Source organism: Panthera tigris, chromosome A1 (assembly GCF_018350195.1).
Source record: "Panthera tigris isolate Pti1 chromosome A1, P.tigris_Pti1_mat1.1, whole genome shotgun sequence".
Lineage (NCBI taxonomy): Eukaryota > Metazoa > Chordata > Mammalia > Carnivora > Felidae > Panthera > Panthera tigris.
This window is the reverse complement of record NC_056660.1, coordinates 21,083,613-21,090,024: the sequence shown is the minus strand read 5'-3', so window position 1 is coordinate 21,090,024 and position 6,412 is coordinate 21,083,613. Positions and strand designations below refer to the sequence as shown.

Genomic DNA, 6,412 nt, shown 5'->3' with positions numbered 1-6,412 from the left:
AGGCTCAAGACTCAGTAAAAACTGATGTTTTAGTTCAGGTCTGAAGGCAGGAGAAAGACTGATGTCCTAGCTTGAATGCAGTCAGGCAGAAGAAATTCTCTCTTACTCAGTCCTTTTGTTCTATTCTGGCCTTCTACTGATTGAATGAGGCTCACCCACAGTAGCCAGGACTATCTGCTTTACCAGGTCTATCAATTCAAATGTTAATCTCTTCCAGAAACACCCGCATGGACACACCCAGAATAATGTTTGAGTAACTATCTGGGCACTCTGGCCTCATCAAGTTGACCCATAAATTTATCCATCACAGTACTCATGAAGAATGTAGGAACATATAATTTACCATTCAATTTCCATTTATATATATGGCTATTACTTGATGGATGTGATCATGCTTCTAGAATTCAGCGAAAGGAAAGGCATGAGAAAATTTTAATAAGATTATTTTTTTCCAGTGTTTTTCTCAAGAAGTTATATTAATCTGTAGATCATTTTCCCTCTACTTTAACAACTTAGGGTATATACTTTATATTGCTGTCTTTGGCAGCAAGAAATGATAGAACATTCTCTGTTCTATAAAAAATGATTTTTTTTCCTAAAGAAGGTGTTCATATTTGTATTCCATGAAATCGAAATGGTCTACCCACCTCAAAAGGAAGAGTTAGAATTTTTGCCTGAATGATAGCTTAAAGAAATCCTGTGCTTGTGCTCACTTTGGCAGCACATATACTAAAATGGTAATGATGAAGAGAAGACTAGTAGGGCCCCTGAGCAGGGGTGACACGCAGATTTGTGAAGCATTCCATAGTTAAAAAAAAAAAAAAAAAGAAGAAATCTTGTGGCTTTTTTTCCCCATTAGCTTCAGCTAACATGGATTGTCTCAGAGAAGCCTGCTTGAGCTGACTCACCTCAATATGATGCCTGTTGGGTTTTGGATTATCAACTTTTCTTCACCTGAGAATTTGACTGAGCAAGAATTCTGTGGGCAGATTACAGGTGATCCAATTGGTGGTTATTTGGGCCATATCACGGAAATATCTGGTAGGTGGGATGGGCCTTCTGGGTCGGAGGCTCTTTCTCACAGAAGTGGCTTATATAAGAGGCATGGAGACTCAGCTCCTAATGGTTTTAATCCAATTAACTGGGAGACAACATATGCTGTAATGGTGTTGCTTCTGTGGGGAACTTTCTCAGAGATCTCTGGTCCGGTAACTGGCCCAAAAGGAGACTCAAGAGAAATACTGATTTTACCTGAAGTCTATGGACAATTTTAAGTTTTTAATTCCAGTTAGTTAACATACTGTGTTATATTAATTTCAGTTGTACAATATAGTAATTCAACAGTTTCATGCATCACCTGGTGCTCATCACGAGTGCACTCTCTAATTCCCATCACCTATGTAACCCATCCCTCCACCCACCTCCCTTCTGGTAACCATCAGTGTGCTTTCTATAAATAAAAGTCTATTTCTTGCTTTGTCTCTCTCTTTCTCTCCTGTTTTTCCCTTTGCTTGTTTGTATTGTTTCTTAAATTCCACATATGAGTGAAATCATATGGTGTTTGTCTTTCTCTGACTGGCTTATTTCCCTTAGCATTATACTCTCTAGCTCCATCCATGTTGTCACAAAAAGGGCAAAATTTATTCTTAAAAAAATTTTTTTTAACATTTAAAATTTTAACATTTATTTTTTGTTGAGAAACAGAGAGACAGAGCGTGAGCAGGGGAGGGGCAGAGAGAGAGGGAGACACAGAATCTGAAGCAAGTTTCAGGCTCTGAGCTGTCAGCACAGAGCCTGACTTGGGGCTCAAACCCATAAACCACCAGATTATGACCTGAGCCAAAGTTGGACGCTTAACTGACTGAGCCACGCAGGTGCTCCAAAATATCATTCTTTTTTATAGCTGAATAATATTCCAGCGTGGTTGTGTGTGTGTGTGTGTGTATACACACATATACATCACATCTTTATCCATTCATCAATCAATGGAAACTCAGGCTGCTTGTGTATCTTGGCTATTGAAATTAATGCTGCTATAAACATAGAGTTGCATGTACCCCTTTAAATTAGTGTTCCTGTATTCTTTGGGTAAATACCTGGTAGTGCGATTGCTGTATCATAATGTAGTTAGTCCTATGTTTAACTTTTTGAGGAACCTCCATACTGTTTTCCACAGTGGCTGCACCAGTTTGCATTCCCACCAATAGTGCACAAGTGTTTCTTCTTCTCTACATCCTTGTGAACACCTGTTGTTTCTTGTGTTGTTGATTTTAGCCACTCTGATAGGTGTGAGGTGATATCTCATATTGGTTTTGATTTGCATTTCCCTGATGATAAGTGATGATGAGCATCTTTTCATGTGTCTGTTGGCCATCTGTATATCTTCTTTGGAGAAATGTCTGTTCATGCCTTCTGCCCATTTTTCAGTTGGATTGTTTCTTTTTTGGATGTTCAGTTTTATAAGTTCTCTATATTTTGGATAGTCACCCTTTATCTGATAGGTCGTTTGCAGATATCTTCTCCCATTCAGTAGGTTGCCTTTTAGTTTTGTTGATTATTTCTTTGCTGTACAGAAGCTTTTTATTTTGATGTAGTCCCAGAAGTTAATTTTTGCTTTTGTTCCCCTTTCCTCAGGAGACATATCTAGAAAGAAATTGCGATGGCTGATGTCAAAGAAGTTACTGCCTGTGTTCTCGTCTAGGATTTTTATAGTTTCAGGTCTCACACTTAGGTCTTTCATCCATTTTGAATTTATTTTTGTGTATGGTGTAAAAAGTGGTTTCATTCTTCTGCATGTTGGTGTCCAGTTTCCCCAACATCATTTATCGAAGAGACTTTTTCCCATTCTTTCCTGCTTTGTCGAAGATTAATTAACCATATAACTGTGGGTTTATTTCTGGATTTTCTATTCTGTTCTATTGATCTATGTGTCTATTTTTGTGCCAGTACCATAATGTTTTGATTACTACAGCTTTGTAATATAACCTGAAGACTGGAATTATGATGCCCCAGCTTTGTTTTTTCTTTTACAAGATTGGTTTGACTCTTTGGGGTCTTTTGTAGTTCCATACGTATTTTAGGATTGCTTGTTCTAGTTGTGTGAAAAATGTTGTTGGTATTTTGATAGGGATTGCATTACACATGTGGATTGCTTTGGGTAATATAGCCATTTTAACAGTATGTGTGCTTCCAATCCATGAGCATGGAACGTCTTCCATTTCTTTGTGTCATCTTCAGTTTCTTTCATCAGTGTCTTATAGTTTTCAGCCTTTCACCTCTTTGGTTAGGTGTATTCCTAGGATTCTTATTATTTTGGGTGCAGTTGTAAGTGGGATTGTTTTCTTAATTTCTCTTTCTGCTGCTTCAGTGTATAACAATGAAACAGATTTTTATAGATTGATTTGGTATCCTGTGGCTTTACTGAATTCATTTATTAGTTCTAGCAGTTTTTGGTAGAGTCTTTAGGTTTTTCTACATATAGTATCATGTCATCTGTATAGAGTGAAAGTTTTACTTCTTCTTTACCAATTTGAATGCCTTTTATTTCTTTTTGTTGTCTGATTGCTGTGGCTAGGACATCCAGGACTATGTTGAATAAAAGTGGTGAGAGTGGACATCCTTGTCTTGTTCCAGACCTTAAGGGAAAAGGTCTCAGGTTTTCCCCATTAAGGATGATGTTAGCTGTGGATTTTTCATAGATGGACTTTACTGTGTTGAGGTATGTTTCCTCTAAACCTATCTTGTTGAGGGTTTTTACAATCAATGGGTGCTGTACTTTGTCACATGCTTTTTTTTTTTTTTTTTGCAACTATTGAAATGATAATCGGTTCTTGTCCTTTTTCTCATTGATGTGATGTGTATCACATTGATTGATTGATTTGATTTGTGAATATTGAACCACACTTGCAACCCAGGAATAGATTCCACTTGATTGTGGTGAATACTCTTTTAATATATTGTTGAATTTGGTTTGCTAGTATTTTATTGAGGATTTTTGCATCTCTGTTCATCAGGAATATTGCTTGATAGTTCTCTGTTTTAGTGGAGTCTTTGTCTTATGGCCATTCTTATCATTGCTCCTTGTCGCTTCAAATCAGACTCCCTGCTTGGTCACCTGAACCTTCTTCCATCCTTGTCCTTCCCTCAAAGGTTCAAGACTGGTATGAGTGTGCCCTTCTTGTTCCAGAGCCTATTCTGGACTGTTCTTTATTCCCTTCTCCCGTTCTTCCCTCCCAAAGCATATCAAACTTGGCCTATGTCTTTCCTTTCCAGCCTTGTGTTTGCCCTTTTGCATTGATGACATTTTCAGCTTCTTCAAATCCCTGAACTCTTCTCTAACTCTTCTCATTGCTAAGTTTGGAGAACAGACATCTCCTCCAATCCTACTTTGGGTTCTGGGGTCTCATCCTGTGTTAACCTATAGGCTATGGTGGGAGAGGTAGAGGGGGAGTAATTTAACAAATACCCCATGAGATCCAATTTTAAAATCTTTCACTTATTGTAGCTAATTTGGGAAGTAGCAAGCTCATTTTATGGATTAAATTTATATATCAACTAAATACATAAAAATAAATACCTATATATAAAATTACTTCATTACCAAATTAATTTTCTTCCAGACTTCTGCTTGCTAAGATAAGAATTTTCCCCCTCTAAGATGTTAATAATAACTCACTAAGGAAAATGCAAAATCTGCCCCTCGTAAAAAAGCCTTTAACATGGATGGGATGGAGGGCCAAGCCAAAAGGGAAAAAATAGGAAATTTGAGAAATAAGAGAAATATATTTCAGAATTAATACTTTTCAGATTATATATCTATGTAGTAAGCTCTCAGCGTTTTATGGGGCAAACAGAAGTTCAATGACAATGTTAGTTAGGTAGTTAAAACATACAGGAGGCCAAGCCTAGTTGTTAGTCCTATACAGGTATTACTGAAGGGTCACTTTGCTCAGGGAACTCAAGCAAAAAGTCTGTTTTTAAAACTTTTCTAAATGATAAAACATTATTAGAATTGAGTGAAATTTTTCTACTACAAGTAAACTCTTCATCAAAAGGAATTAAGAATCACTTATCCTTATATAATTGGACTAGATTTTTTTTTTTTTTTTTGTGAACAATAAAAAATGGTTACTGCCTGCATTGTTTTCACCCTGGGGCTTATTGGTCATAAAGCACTCTAAAAACAAATTAATTTGTAGAGCTTATTTTGACAAGAAGTAAATACAAAGGTAAAGCAAAGTTTGTATAGTGCTATTATCATGGCCTCTTGGGTGTAATTTATGTATAAAGAAAATAAAAGGGCAAACATAACTTTCAATCTGATTGCCTGTAAAGAACTTAATTGAAAACAGTTTTCTTCTTTTAAAAAGTGATTTATTTTAAATGTGCTTTTAAGAACAAAGGTCTTATTGATAACCATTTTAAGTGTATTATCTCAATGTGGGATTTAAGTAAAAGGTCAAATCTTGTAGAGGTATTTTTGGTATGACTCAGTTCTGGTCACAAACTGTATCAAGAAAATGAAATTAGTTAACATTTTCAAGTCTGAGCACTTGTCTACAGAGGCAGCAAATGTGCCTACATAGGCACCACTGCCCGCCCCCCCCCGCCCCGCCCCCATTACCACCACCACAAATACAGACTTCAAGGAGAGAACTTTGGTTAAGAAACATGGAAAACAAAAAAATTCAAAATGCTACTTTGTCAATGTTCTTTAGGTAAGATAGTATTATATGATGGGAAAGCCCTGGATTATGTTTCACTAGAAGAATAAACTTAATTCATATATGTGATTTTTGCAGTGTGGTCGGATGAATCAGATCTTTTTTGCTTGAAAAAAATTTTTTTTTGCTTGAAATTATTTGCATTTATTCAACATATTCAATTAAAAGGCCCACATTTTATTTCAGCAAAGCTAATGTGGAATTTTTTTTTTTTTTTTGGTTTATTTATTTTGAGAGACAGAACATGAGTGGAGGGGGGGGCAGAGAGAGAGGGAGACACAGAATCTGAAGCAGGGTCCAGCTCTGAGCTGTTAGCACAGAACCCAATGCAGTGCTTGAACCCACAAACCGTGAGATCATGACCTGAGCCGAAGTCAGATCATTAACCAACTGAGCCACCCAGGCGCCCTGCTAATGTAGAATTTTTAATTTAACATTTAACTCCTGTCTGGTAGTTAATATTTCACCCCTAGGACCTTCAGCCTCCATCTCTGGAACATCTGTGGCTTGCCTTTTTCCTGGATACAGTGTGACTCGTAGAAGTAGTTTATTGGCCAAATGAGAGGCACACACCCTGTCGGTCATAGCAGGGCAGGCTCCGTTTGCTGATGGGCTGTGGGACTCAGCACTCAACAATATTTAGTCATTCAGCTCCTTTCCCAAGGAATAAGCCCCAAATATTCTAGTAA

At 37.1% G+C, this 6,412-nt stretch overlaps 1 non-coding gene across 1 annotated transcript; it reads left to right on the top strand.

Moving 5' to 3' along the window:
- The first annotated feature begins 705 nt into the window (after positions 1-705).
- Positions 706-812, top strand: LOC122232120. The gene has a single exon (XR_006209480.1). It is a non-coding gene; the product is annotated as a U6 spliceosomal RNA (small nuclear RNA).
- Positions 813-6,412: the final 5,600 nt, after the last annotated feature.